General features: G+C 45.5%; 1 protein-coding gene across 4 annotated transcripts in view; it reads right to left on the reverse strand.

Moving 5' to 3' along the window:
- PKIG (cAMP-dependent protein kinase inhibitor gamma) overlaps positions 1–15,492 on the reverse strand; it is a 100,852-nt gene that overhangs the window by 17,830 nt on the left and 67,530 nt on the right. For all 4 annotated transcript variants that reach the window (XM_060123552.1, XM_060123551.1, XM_060123549.1 and 1 more), the window contains one exon: positions 9,355–9,424. The gene's annotated coding sequence lies outside the window, so the exon portion shown is untranslated. The remainder of the gene's footprint in view (positions 1–9,354; positions 9,425–15,492) is intronic.

Raw genomic sequence — 15,492 nt, forward strand, 5'->3', positions numbered from 1 at the left:
AAGGTCATTTCCTGTTTGGTTTTTTTTCCTTTTTAAAAAATTAAATATTTGCAGACACCATACAAATCAGAAAGCAGGCCATTTTGCAATGGACACAGAGCGCAGAGTGGGACTTGGTGCCCTGGGACAGGCCTCCCGACGGGTGGGCAATATGCTTTCTAAGGCTTCTCCGAGGGAAGAAAGGGCCGTGGAAACCTGATGGAAATACCAGGGCCTCCTCAAACTCAGAGCGAAGAGGCTTTTCTCTGTGATGGGCAGCCAGACCCACAGAGGCACTGAGGCGAGTAAAGAAGTCAGGGCCCTGGACTGAGCACATCCCAGAAGCTGGGAAAGGGCAGGACAGCTGGTCCCGGCTACGTGCGGCCTGCTGGGGACTGGCCCAAGCTCTATCTAGTCCCTTAGGGACACCCCCAGAGCAAAGTCGCCAGAGAGGAATCTGTCTCCTGCCAGGGCAGGACCTGATGCCCGAGAGAGGGGACCCCAGTGAGGCCTCCTTTGGAGGCAGGTGGGCAGGGCCTTGGCCTCTGTACCCACGGGGCCAGAGACACACAGCCCCGGGGGCAGACGGTGGGGAGTCCTGCTTTGGGAGGCCGCCAGGTGGGAGGAAAGGGCAGGGTCCCCATGGACGCCCTTCTTCTCAGAGCACTCTCCTCCAGGGCCTGCAGGCCCCACGCCCGCTGCACCTCCTCCAGCCTGTCGGGCCACTTCCTAACCTCCTGCACGCGGCGCCTCCTCTGTCAGGGGCCCTGGTGACCCCTCCCTCACCCCCCCACCGGGACCAGGCCTGCGTCCTCTTCTCTGTCTGCCCCTTGGGGGGTTCTCACCCTTTGCCTTAATAGTCTGTGTTGATGATTCCCACAGAGCCCCAAGCCTCTCTTAAGAGCTCTAGATGTGCAGCCTAACTGCCTTCTTCGCCTTTCCCTTGGACATCTCCCCAGCGTTTCCAACTTCACACGTTCAGTCACAAGCCCGCTCCCCCCCAGCCTCCCTGAGCTCAGGGCCGGCACCCGCTGTACAGGCTGCTCAAGCTGGAAACCTGGAGCCATCACTCATGTCCAATCCATCACCGGGTCCTGTCGTTTCTACTTGCAGAAGACAGCCTGAACTTGGCCCCTCTCCCCTCCATGTGCACCACCTGGTCGCCATCGTTTCTCAGCTGCACCCCTGGTAGTGTCTCCTCACCACCTCCCTGCTCCCCTCTTGCCCTCGACCCAAGTCTGTGTTCTCCACAAGGGCCAGGGTGATGTTTGCACATCAGACACTGGGTCATGTGGTTCCCCTGCTTCTTTCAACCTTTGATGCTTTTCCACTCCACATCTGGCAAAATCCAAACTCTACACCAGCCCCTGACATCCTGCACTGATCTGGCCCTGCCTCCTTCTGCGACCTTTTGTCTCATTTCCTTTTCTTCTTGGCCCATTTTGGTCTTTAATTCCTCAACCCAGCTCTTCCTGACCTCAGGGCCTTCATGAGACTGTTTATTCTGCCTGGAACATTCTCTGTCACTCTGCTCTTTACAGAGCCTCTTAAGTGGATTCCTGGCCCTGCCTTTTCAAATGGCCCTGCTCTGGGACACTGGCACGGGGGCCCTACAGGTCGCGAGGCCTCCAGAGCCCCTGTGCCCACCGCTACTGCATATTGACTGAGCAACTGGAGTCTTGCGTGGTGCGGTGACACAGCAAGGGCTTGGGGTCGCTCAGCTTCTGTCCCTAGAGCTGGGCACCTCACTAGCCACAGAGTCCTCGTCTATAAAATGGGGGTGTGACAACTGCCTGGAAAGGTGGTTTGGGGGAACAATCAGAGCCAGCATTTACAGCGTCCTGACTGCATGCCGTACTAAGCATCTCTTTTTTTTTATGATTTTTTGGCTGCGTTGGGTCTTCGTTGCTGCGCGAGGGCTTTGTCTAGTTGCGGTGAGCGGGGCCTACTCTTTGTTGCGGTGTTCGGGCTTCTCATCGCGGTGGCTTCTCTTGTTGCGGAGCATAGGCTCTAGGCTGCGCGGGCTTCAGTAGTTGCAGCATGTGGGGTCAGTAGTTGTGGCTCATGGGTTTAACTGCTCCGCAGCATGTGGGATCTTCCCAGACCAGGGATCGAACCCGTGTCCCCTGCATCGGTAGGTGGATTCTTAACCACTGTGCCACCAGGGAAGTCCCACTGCTAAGCATCTTTCAGGCTTTATCTCATTTAATTTTACAGCAATTCCCTGAGGTAGAAAGCATTAATCATTTCTGTCCTACAGAGTCGGAAGCTGAGGTATAGAGAGGCTAAGTACTTACCCAAGGTCATATTATCCACTGAGTATGGGGCAGGAGTGAGCCTGTACTATTAGGCCAGGAAGTGTAGAAATGAATTACCATCATGCCTAGCAGGCAGAAAGGGTTTGTTAAAAACTGTCCACTCGGGCTTCCCTGGTGGCACAGGGGTTAAGAATCCACCTGCCAATGCAGGGGACATGGGTTCGAGCCCTGGTCCAGGAAGATCCCATATGCCGTGGAGCAACTAAGCCCGTGCACCACAACTACTGAGCCTGCGCTCTAGAGCCCACGAGCCACAACTACTGAAGCCCGCGCACCTAGAGCCCATGCTCCGCAACAAGAGAAGCCACCGCAATGAGAAGTCCGTGCACCACAACAAAGAGTAGCGCCCACTTGCCGCAACTAGAGAAAGCTGGCGCACAGCAACGAAGACCCAACTCAACCAAAAATAAATAAGTAAAATAAATAAATGTATTAAAAAACCAAAAAAACAAAACTCTCCACTCCCTTTTCTCCCCTTTTTTCTCCTCTATCTCCAACCTCATAATAAGGCATTTCTGAAGGAAGGACAAGAAAGCAATAAAGTCCTAAGAAAATATTCTACAATGCTGGCTAAAGCATATACCCAGATGCATTTTACCCAAGCTTAAGCAAAATCCTGTTTAGAATTTCCAGCTATTATTTTAAAATCTTAAGAATCTCTTCAGTGATGTTGGGTTGATTCTCTGTCTGCCACCAAATTCTAATTTTTCTTATTTAACTTTGAAAAAAACAAGTATTTGGGGGTACGCATTTTAAAACCCTCACCCACTCAGCCGCTGTTGTCTCCCCCTGTGGCTGGGCAGTGTTAGCACTTCACGTAGGGCTGGGGGCTGGGCATTTGGGACAGCGATACAAACTCTTCAATCCGTGAAAGTCTGTGCTTCTATGGAGGTGTCTGGAAAGAGGCAGAATACTCCAACAGAATTGCTGCTTGAGGACCAGGCTTACTGAGCCTACCCAGGTCTTCTGCTGTTTACACATTACCTAAACTTGGTGAGGGCTCAGCTAAAATGCAACGCTCCCAGAGAACGGCAGTCCCTGTCATAATGTGGAAGGAGGGCTGGAGAAGGGAAAGTGAGATCACTTCCAAGCAGGCTGGCCAAAGGTCCAGGGTCTGGACTGAGCTCCAGCTCTGCCGATGCCAGGCCAGGTGGCTCTGGGCAAGGTCCTTCCCCCTCAGACCTCGGGGGTCTCAAGTGTAAAATGAAGAGGTAAGCTGGGCATCTCTGTGATGTTTTTGAAACACATCTGCAGTCTTTGACATTCCTCCTATCAAGAGGTGAAGTGTAATTTGTATCCTCTTGAATGAGCTGGCCATAGCGACTTGCTTCTAACTAACAGACTGCAACAGACATGACTTCCAAGATGGAGTTAGAAAAGGTGTCACAGCTTCTACCTGGCTCTCCCTCGGGACACTTGTCTTTGGAGCTGTGAGCCATATGTAGGATACCTGAGGCTGCCATTCTTTGAGAAAGCCCAAGCCAGCCCCGTGAAGTGACCACATGGAAAGGTCCTGAGATGGCATGGAGAGAGATGCAGCAGGCAGCCGCTAGCTGTGCTGGTCCCTAGCTGTTCCAGCACATGCCACTACCCACAGGAAAAAGCATGAAAAATAATACATTACTGCTGTCGTTTTCAACCACTAAGTTTGGGGGTGATGTGTTATGCGGCAGTGGGTAAACAGAGTGATCTCTAATGTTACTTCCAGCTCGGGGTCCCTCTACAGTTCCTCTAGAAGTCTATGGAAAGCGTGCCCCAAAGCCGCTGGGGAGAATGAAAAGCAGCAAGATATTATCTCTATAATATCAATTCATTCATCCATTCATGCATGAACTTTTACTGATCACTCAGTGTGTACCAGGCTTGGGACTAGATGCTACAGATAAAAAAAACAGTGAGACAGCAGGGGCCCTTGAGGGACATTCAAGGTCTAGTTAGGGAGGTCGACCCAAACACGCATAATTCTTAACCAAGCATTGGGGTCAGGGACGCACATATCAGAATTCTGGAATCACTGGGGAACAGCTTCCAACTATACCCCTTGCCTCCCTCAGGGGTCCTAATAATGCCAGGCGGGGAATGTGGTGTGTGCTTACTAGCCAATATCACTGCGCTTGTCAGCTCTGTTACCGATGGAAGATTGTCATGGCCCACACATGTAACAAGAGCACAAAGAGTTTAGGGACCACTGCGGTATATGAATCTTTTAAAACTTTAAGGATCTTTAAAAAGCTTGGTTATTAAGGGCTGTAACAATAAGATGTACAAGGCAGAGCGGGGCTCAGGAGTCCAGGCACTAACTTTAAGGAAATGACTCCCTCCCCTCCTTCATATTTATTGCTCACTGGGCACCGGGGATTCAGCAACGAATAAAACAGACCCTCTGCCCTCATGAAGCTAGAATTCTATTGGAGCGACCCATACTAACGAACAAGAGGGACACGGGTGCAGGGACCTGAAGAGGGGAGAGCAGGCAGATACCTGGGAAAGTGGGCCAGGCAGAGGGGACAGCATGCAAGAGGCGGGGCCTGCCTGGTGTCCAGAAAGAGGGCAAGGAGGCCACAGGGCTGGGGTGCAGCAAGTGGGGAGAGATAAGGCTGACGGTGGCCGGGACCTTCCAGGGTCCTGGAGGACAAGAGTTGACTCGGAGTTTTGCTCTGATTTGACTTTACCCTTTCTGTGGCATTTCCAAATGAATGCTGTAACGCTTTCCTTCCACACCAGTTCTCAGAGTCTCCCTCTAGTGCAGGAGGAGTTAGGCCTGGGGGTAGTAAGGGCGTCTCTAGTTGGGGCCCTCCCGTTTTAAAACAAAGGAGAAACAAAGTTCGCCTGCCATTCCTCCTGCCGCCGGACAGGAGCAGAGCCCACAATCCACACAACACAACGCAGAAGATTGCTAATGAAGTAAGCCTCCCTTGGAACCGGGAAGAACAACAGGTCTGCAAGCCGGGAACCATCCGACTGGAGCAGAGAGTACAGATTCCCCTGTGCCTTCGGCCCACATAACCACAGTCTGCACTGGACCCCAGCCCCTCGGTTTAGTATTCCAGCCCTCTGCCCCCTACCTCCAGGCACTGGGTCTTCAAGGGACAGCCAGCCCCCAGGCCCAGTGTCCGCTTCCCTGACCCAGCAGAAAAGATAAGGGTTCCCTGCTTTGCCACCATACAGGTGCTGATACACTTGTCCCATACCTGCCCTCCCAACTGGTTCTAGAAGGATAGGCACCCTGACTCTCTTGTCACTGTATCCCCAGCAAACAGCACAGTTCACGATGCGTGGAAGATGCACAATAAATATATCCATATGAATGCGTTAACGAACAAAATAAGAACTGAAGAACATTTGCACTCACAAGCCAGTGATGAAAACCACCATACGAGCGCTGGCTCCTGACCAAACAAACAACAATGATAAGAATAAAATAAAAACAGCTACCAATTATGGGTGTATATGCTATGCATCAGATATGGTAAGAAATGCTTTCCATATCATCCTATTTTCGCTTCCCTGTAGCCCTGCACAATTAGATCCCTTTTACACACAGCGAAGATGTACCGGAGCCCCCGATTCACACCCAGGCCTGGCTGGCTCCTAGGCCCAAGGCCTCAAAGGCGGCGCCTCTCTTTGGCTCAGGAAAGCAGAGGATATGGGAGCCGAGGACAAGGCGAGCTTAAAGGGGCGAAAGTGGCAGGAGGGTCTGACTGGGAGAAGAAAGGGAGGTTCTCCTTGGTCTTCATTTATACCTGTCTCCACCTGGTCGCCTGACCTGCTAGGATTCTGCTCCAGCTCTGAGAATCACAGAATGTTCCTTCACTCCTTCAGTCATTCATTCAACACTTACTAAGTACAGACTCTTCCCAGCACTGGTACTGAAGGTACTTTGGGAGGCACTGCATTATTTAACCCTCATAACGGACAGCCCGTGGCTCAGAGAAGTTGCGGGGATCACCCCAGGTCCTCTAAGCAGTCAGTGACCAAATCAGGCCTTGAACCTGGGTTTCCTCATCCCCGACTCCTCGCACATTCTTCAGGATGGGTGCATTCTGGGGACGGCTCTGTCTCGATGTGGATGATACTGCATCTGTCTCATCCCCATCAGAGAACTGTTCTGTTACCAAACTCCCTGCCCCTCTGGCTTGTCTCAGTGCAAATGGCTCTGCCCACCTGGGCCTAATAAGGCCACGCGCTGTACTAATAAGGAGAAGGAGCTTTCAGAATGACTGCCTGAGCACACACCACAGTGCCAGGTGCAGAGCGCCTAGTAAATGTTTTCAAAAAGAACGAATGAATGAATGAGTCAGGAGAGATACACAGTGGATCTGCTAAAGTGACAAGAGTTCAAGAGAGCATGTGGTTGTACATCCTCTGAGTGTCTGATGGGATCCTGTCCTGAATTTCAGAGTGACGGGCAACTACATGAGTGCCCTTCACTTTGACAACTAGAGCCAGGCAGACACAGAAGCAAGCCAGGGATTCCAATGGCAGAAAATAGATCCTATGCTGAACCACCACTGGTGCGGCCCCACGAACCCATCATTGTTTTACAGCCACTCGCTGAGAAGAGCCCGTTTGACAGGTGACGTTGACAAGTGGAAATTACTCAGAAACAAACTTGTCTCTTGCCTATGTCAACCCTAAATTTGGGCATATCAAAGACATGCTTGTAGCTTCTTAGCTAATAAAGCCATTTATAAAATACATTAGAGTCAAATTTCATTTGTCTAATTATTCCTCAGGGAATGACTCACACCAGATCACCAAGATTCCCACACTGTTACTCCTTTAAGTATCAAAACCTTATGTGGAGACAGAAAGCAGATTAGTGGTTGCCTAGGACTGGGGAGGGTTGGGGGCTTGGGAGGGTGATGAGTTAAGGGTGTGGGATTTCTTTTGGGGGGAATGAAAATGTTCTAAAACTGATTATGGTGACAGATTCACAACTCTGTGAATATACCGAAGGCCAATGAACTGTAGACTTTAAATGGGTGAATTGTGCGGTATGTGAATTATATTTCAATAAAGCTTATCTGAATTACAAAGGAGAGAAATTCTCAGGTATTGCACTAACGCATTAGTGTATCACCCACTAACCTTTTCTTAATGATTTAAGATCAGTGCTGTGTGCATAGTTTTTCATATCTGGTATAACACGGCAATGTTCTTAGTATTATTATAAGATACAGGGCAGTTTGCCCTACACTAAACAGCCCCATATTTTTTCTGCTTTATTTTTCTAAAAATGCCCTTTACTTTCACCATAAAGCTTGGTGGTTAAGCTCATGTGCTTGGGTCACGTATTACTTACTGACTTATTGGCTGTGTGGTCTCTGGTGAGTTACAAAGTCTCTCTGTGCCTCAGTTTCTCCATATGTAAAATAACAGTTCCAACCTCCGTGGAAAGTTGTAAGGATCAAATAAGATAAGGTGTACAAAGTATCTGATGCTGTTCTTGGCAGTGGTAAGCCAGACTGAAATTTAGCTATCAACACTATTCCCACTGCCGTCAGTGTAGCTGCCGGAGCAGCCCTTCCGAGCTGCAGACTCGGAAACCAGAAAACCCACACAGTGTGCTCAGTGAGATGAAACAGGGGCTGGGGGTACAATTCCATGACTGGACTTTGGGACATCCCATCAGATGGCTCTGAGCTTCAGTGATATTAGCTAATTTGTCCCAGTTCAACCCTAAACAGAAAAACCTAGAGGCTTGGTGAGGTCGCCCAAGATATCCTGGCATGTGGGAGGCTGCTGCCCAAGGGGACGCAGTGCTCCACACCACTTGAGGGTCTCTCGAGACCAATGATTCTTCCAATTCAGAGGTCACAGACACACTTGAGAATCTGAGGAAAGCTACAGACGTTTTGCCTAGAAAAGTACGTGTGTGTGTATGCATACAAAACTGTACCCATGTTTACAGGGAAATCCTGAACCCCAGAAGCCTGTTTAAAAACCCAGGCTCTAAACTTCAAGGTTCAGTGGCTGGGACCGAATGCTCCCACAGCAATTGGAATAGAAGGTCCTCTGATCTTGGCCAGATAAACAGTCCTGGGAGCTGACTGCCGCATCCTAGTCACTGCAAATATATGCATCCAGGGGATTCCCAGCAGCACTGAGTCAGAACAGGACACAAACCTGGTGGCTCAGGAAGCTACTGTAGGGCAAGGCCCAAAAGCCTTGCTGATAAGCAGCTGGGGAGTTCCAGACCCAGGGCAACTGCCTTCCAGATAAGATTCTTGCTCTGCCAACAGAGAAGAGGAATCTTAGGAGAGGTGCTAGAGGCAGGCCAGGCCATGAGAGGGAATTCAAAGGAGCTGGAAACCCCCCAAATTCCCAGGACTACTAGGACTTGGACAGAGTACTAAAGGCTGGAGATTCTGCCCTAATGCAAGAGGATGGAGCTGGAAAGGGGTAGGCGAGCTGGGGGCAAGGGAGGTGGGTGGACCACGGGTCAGAAGCTGTTAGAAAATGTTTGGATACCATAAAAATATGAACACTAACCCAAAGTGGCCACACTTCCAGGCAGGCCATTCTATGTTGTATGAACTGCATTTTTCTTACAACTGGAATGGACCTGCACCACCTCTCCTCATCAGATCACTGGGCTGTACTTGTTTCTATGCGCTGGGTTTTGCCTGCTTTTGCTCCTGTATCACAGTATTAAAATTCCCCAAATGTGCCCTAGTCTTTATGAAAATACCTTTATAACAAACCATTGGTGGACAGGAAAGTTGGCATCATGACTAGGTTTGCTAATAACTCCTGTGAATGATTCCATCTGCTTAAGTAGATGGCTGAAGAAACCCATTCTCTTTTAAGCCACCAGAAGTAAATTGTCTTTCTTTTGCTATAGAGAAACTATGTAAATGGAATCATGACTGAAATTGCAGAGTGATGTTATATAACTTCTGAAAAGGGCCATTCTGCCTCTTCTTCATGGGGCCCACATTCCTCTCCAATTTCATTTGGAATCTATTTCTTTTCCCTCTTCAAATGGAAATAAAGGTATTTAGGTAAACATTTGTGATGCTACAGTAGTGGTATGAACAATGTGACTACCCACCTGGTTTAGTTTCTTTTTCCAGCTCGCATCTCTTCAGATTTTCCACTGTTGACTAATCAATATGGAAATTCTAAGGAACCAGAAGAAAAACAAAAATTAGAGCCAGACATACTCTAGGGTTGTAAACTGAAACAGTCTTTTAGGAATAGCATCTCTTCAGATTTTCCACTGTTGACTAATCAATATGGAAATTCTAAGGAACCAGAAGAAAAACAAAAATTAGAGCCAGACATACTCTAGGGTTGTAAACTGAAACAGTCTTTTAGGAATAGCATCTCTTCAGATTTTCCACTGTTGACTAATCAATATGGAAATTCTAAGGAACCAGAAGAAAAACAAAAATTAGAGCCAGACATACTCTAGGGTTGTAAACTGAAACAGTCTTTTAGGAATACAAGTTAACAACATCTATTAACATATTAACTGCACATATCTTTTGGATCAGTCAGATATCTAGGAATTTATACTATAAATATGCTCACATAAGTAAAAGAATGTTCAGTAAAACAAATTGTGTAAAAGTAAGAAAAAAATAAGAAAGGAAACAACTTAAATGTCTGTTAATAGGAAAAGAGTTAAATCATGGTGTATCAATATGATGAGAAACTACCGTTAGCCATTAAAAAATAGCCGTTAAAAAAAAATAGCCGTTAAAAAGAATGAGGGAGATTTTGTCATACTGACATGGGAAAATGTATATGCTCTGTTGTTAAAAAGTAGTGTAAAATTGTATATATTATTGCTTTTTTTAAAAAAATGACCATGATTGTTTATGCTTAGAAAAATGTACACCGTTTGTGTATATACAAAATTTTTGAATCTACATAGAAAAAGGCAAACAGCAAACCATGAACAGCGGCTCTCTTTGGGACTCAGAAAAAGGAATGAAAGACTTTCACTTTTTACATTAACTACTTCTGTTTTAGTTGAAAACTTTTACAGAGGCATACATAACTTCCATATAATCATTATACATGCTATCTAAAATTCTAAAATATCAAGAGTAGGGGCAGGGCTTTCCTAGTGGTGCAGTGGTCAAGAATCATCCTGCCAGTGCAGGGAACACAGGTTTGAGCCCTGGTCCGGGAAGATCCCACATGCCATGGAGCAACTAAGCCCATGCGCCACAAGTACTGAGCCTGTGCTCTAGAGCCCGCGAGCCACAACTACTGAAGCCCGCATGCCTAGAGCCCGTGCTCCGCAACAAGAGAAGCCACTGCAGTGAGAAGTCCGCACACCGCAACGAAGAGTAGCTCCTGCTCACCTGCAACTAGAGAAAGCCAGCGCGCAGCAAGGAAGACCCAATGCAGCCAAAAATAAATAAAATAAAAAAAATAAAAAAAAAAAAGAGTGGGGGCAAAAGACATTTTCAGACAAAAACTGACTGAGCAAGTTTACCATTGACAAACTCCAAAAACATTCTCCAACAGAAGAGAAATTGAACACAGAAAATAAGTGAGATTTTAGAATCAACAGTGAGCAAAATTAGTAAGTATATTGGTAAATTTAAAGAAGTACTGATTGAGTGAAACAGAGCTAAATGAGGAGGTAAAAACGTATTTGATAATATTGACAATATTACATGTTTGACAATAATAACATTGAAGATGGAAGAGAAATCAGAGTTAAATGTTGTAAGGTTTTTAATTATTCAGGGCAAACACAGAAATACTGTTTAATTTTAGATAATACATCCATGATGCATATAGAAATTCTAAAGGTAAAAGCAACAAAATATAGAAACAGAATACATAAGTTGCAAACCAGTTAGCATGCTCCTGGGTAGAAAAGCCTAATTATCCAAAAATGCCATCCTTCTCAAGTGACTACATAATTCTAATTAAATTCCAATAAGAATTACCAATAGGTTTTTTTGGATGGGTGAATAAAAAAAATTACTTTAGAGTTCATATGGAATAATAAGTACTCAAGAAAATTAGCCAAGAAATAGTAAAGATAATTATAAAAAATAAATAGGGGATCTGTCTTACAAGAAAAGCTTTCTATAAAGACATTATAATAAAAAGACACAGTATTAACATAAGAATAGACAAATAAGCTGTGGATTAGAATAGCAAGTTCAGAAACAGATACAATAAAGGAAATTATTTATGACAAAGATGGGTTTCAACACAAAATAGAAAAGATGGCTAATTTAATAAACGGTGCTGGCCATCTAGAAAAAGGCTTGATCACTACCTCTTGCTATGTATAAACATAAATTCCAAAGGGATTAAACATTCAGGATTAAATTAATTAAAACCATAAAAGTATTAGAAAAACATTTAGGAAAATATTTATGTAACTTTGAGGTGGGGAAGTTATTCCTAAACAAGGCAAGAAATCCAGACACTATGAAGAAAAATACAGAAACAAATTAATAAACATATAATAGATTAGGAAAAATATTTGTAACACATATGGAATCCTTAATACATAAACACATAAAGAGCTCCTACTACTTGTTGAGAAAAAGGCAAATAATTCATAAGAAAAATGTGCAAAGGAAATTCATAGAAGAGGAAAATGAAATGGTCAATTAACATGAAACAATGTTGAGTTTCACTAGCAGTAAAGAATATACAAAAATAAAACACCATTTTCCCATCAGCTTGGTCAGAAATAAAACAATAGAGATGGAAGGAAGGAGAGATGGAGGAAAGAAGAGAGAATATCTAATACTGGTAAAGACTTAGGGAAATAGAAGTACTCACATATTGCTGGGGAGAATGTAAATTATAAGAACTCTTTGTAAAGTAGGAGTTTTATCTATTAAAATGTCAAGTACGTATACCCTTTAACCCAGCAATACTATTTTTGAAAATATAATCTATAAAAACAAAAGGACCAGTGAAGAAAGATATGTACATATAGATATTTAACGCAACAATAGTTTTCGTAAAAAAAAATGGTAATAACTCGAGTATCTGCCAAAGGAGAAATGGTTGAATATACTGTGGTACCTCTAGATCTACAGCCCTGAAGTTATTTAAGAGTGAATCAAATTTGTACCTACCCATGATGTATTATTTAGTGGGAAAAATAAACTGCAAAGTAATAAAGTACAATTCCACTTGTGACAAAACATAAAAACCACAAACATACACAAAGTATCCATTCACGTAGGAGCCTGGAAAAAGATATGGAAAGATATACACCAAACTGATTACAGTGGTTATCTCAGAAGGATGGAAATGCGGAGCAGGGAGAGGGGAGAGATTACAAACTTTTTCTTTATACATCTTCAAATTGTCTAGCTACAACAAGCATATGCATCACTTTAGGGAAAACTAATGAAGAAAACAAAAACAACAACAAACTAATGAGAGCAGAGAAAGCATGCTGGTAAACTGAGTCACACACTACCCATTTATCTACATGGGACAGTTAACTGCACTTACTGTCACTTTCTCTTTTGGTCAAATAGAACAGGTCTTCCAACCTATCATTTTAATAGCTGGAAGACACATTTTTTAAAAAAGCTTCATGAAAGGGAAAAAAGAGTGCACTTTATTTCCTAAGCATTTATGTCACTTTTTAAGGGAATTTTTTTTTTTTACTTAAATAAAAATGCTCCCCTTTAAAAATCCAAAAGCAAGCCTAAAGCTTTGGCTTGAAACTGCCCTGCTTAGGTGGTGTGTGGGCCGCTTCTGCACTGTTGACTGTTTTTCGTGGCTCTGTGCCCGTAATTGCCTTTCTCCCCAAACCCAATTAAATATACACCCGGGCATCTATGTTTGCCGGGAACCAAAGCCCAGTAAACCACAGCATCTCTGCTCACAAGGCTCTTGGCCTCCAAGCAGATGCTCTGGCTTCTATATCAAATGGGTCCTGGAATCCAGAGACGTGAAATGGATTGTTTTGTAACCCATTCTGTTGGAAGGAGAAAGGAAGGAAGTGGTTTATCCCAGTGGATGAAATGAAAGAGAAAAGAGGAACAGCATTCACAACAAGCTCTTGAAGGAGAGCCACCTATGCTGAATCGGCCATTTCGGGGTTGCCTGGAAGGTACACTCTGCCCTTTCCTGGTGGCATGCTTCACTTTCAACTCTTATTTCACTGATAAGAAATCTTTCATTGAAATAATAATGATAGCTCATATGTCTACAGCACTTCATATTTTACAAAGCAGTTTAGGATACTTATTCGATCTTCACAATGACCCTGGGATCAGATCAGCATCATTCCCATTGACAGATGAAAACGAGGCCCAGAGAAGTTAAGGATCCTTTAAGGTCACACAGCAAGTTGATAACAGAGCAGCAGTACAAACTCAGGTCTCCAAACCCAAGTCCAGCGGGGAGCTCACATTTGAAATCAGAAACGGGAACTATAGGCAAGCCAATGAATAGACATTGGCCCTTGGGAGTAAGAGATTTTTCCTGCCCCTTATGAAAAAATTACAGACTAGGAGGACTATTCTATGCCAACTCAGAGAAATTTTGCTCATATACTGGTATACAGCTGCTGAATAAGGGAAGGAAAATCCCCTGCATCACCAGGCCCCTCCATCATTTTCCTAACCTTCCCCCGATCCTAACCTTCACCCTCTTCTCTCTCCCTTTCCCCTCTAGGCCTTAGCCACACTGCCTCCTTTCACTTTCCCCAATTCCACAGGCTTTCCCGCCTTGCGCCTTTCACCTGTGCACCTCTCCCTACCTGGAGTATTCTTTCCCACCCCCAGCACCCTCTGCCCCAACTCCTAGGCATAACTGACTCCTTATCTTGGTTTAAACACCAGCTCCTCAGGCAAACCTGCCCCAACTACACTCTCCTCCGCATCCATCACTCATGCTGTTTATTTCATAACACCACCATCAGTCCATGTAAGCTTCACGTGAGGAAGGACCATGCCTGTTCTATGTAGCACTGTCCACCTACCACCTTGCCCAGTGCCTAGCAGATATGAGGTGGTCAATAAACACGGGCTGAATACATGAAAGATTTACTGAAGTGAACCGAAGTCCCGGCTTAATAGCTACTCTCTCAGGCCTTCCACAGCACTGTCCCTCTCTTGGGGCACATAATCACACGTGTTAAGAGTCACCGAGTCCTTTTTTCCTATTAGGCTGTGAGCTACTTATAAGTCTTACTTACCTTGGTATTGCCCATAGCACCTCGCATAATACCGAAAACACAAAGGGCTCTTTACAATGGGTGAATTCACACATACGTGCAGGAAAGTACAAAGGAAAGCCAGGGCCCCTAACCAAGCGCAGATAGTGGTTTCTTCCCCCGCGGGGACCGCAACACAGAACACGAGCACCTCTGAGATACGCAAACAGGGACTCTGCCTAGGGAGAAATTAAAACGAGCTAAACTCCAGATGCAGCCAGTGTGCGGGTGAGGGGATGCGGGCATAAGCATGGACTGCTGATGGAAGCTTATATAGGCTGACACTTTCCAGTGGCAAACCGGCAACGTGTATCAGAGATCTAAAAACGGTCATGCCCTTTGACCTCGCCATGCCTTATTTGAAAATCAGAGAAGTGAAATCATGGGTGATGATTTAAGTATGTTTTTCTGTACTACCTCGCTTTTCCTTCCATGAACATGTTCCAATTTTGTAAACTGAAAAAAAAAGCCACAATATAAATGTTATAAAAACAAACCAACAGAAAACTTAGTGGTGATTTTAGACGACAGAATCACGCATCCCTAGAATTCCTTACTGAACATGGGATAGCAGATTCCGGGTCCTCTAAGGTGGGGCTGCTGCATTTTGTGATGAACTCCCTTCTTTCCTCTGAAGCCGAGGGGGATAGGAAGGTGCTGGGGGTGAATGCTTCGGCAGGAGCGGCTCTCATTTCCCCCTAACACGAGTGCTGGCAAAGCTCTGGGCGTCAGGAAATGGAGGGGAGCGTGGGGGTAATCAACCCAGCTCAAGACCACGACCTCCGTCCACGTGCTGCTGATCCACTGTAATTATTCACTCACCCACCGGTCCTCGCGATGCCCTGAGAACTGCACCAGGCCAGAGGCTGTCTCTTAATCAGCCTGTTCCTCTAGCCTCGTCTCCGGTACCCATCAGCCCTCAGCAGGTTTACTGAACGTCAGAAACCACAGCCATAAAGTACTAAACGTAATTACTGACCTAGCTCCCGGGGACATAAGAACGCATTAGCAACCAAATACTTC

The sequence above is a fragment of the Lagenorhynchus albirostris genome, chromosome 15 (assembly GCF_949774975.1).
Source record: "Lagenorhynchus albirostris chromosome 15, mLagAlb1.1, whole genome shotgun sequence".
Lineage (NCBI taxonomy): Eukaryota > Metazoa > Chordata > Mammalia > Artiodactyla > Delphinidae > Lagenorhynchus > Lagenorhynchus albirostris.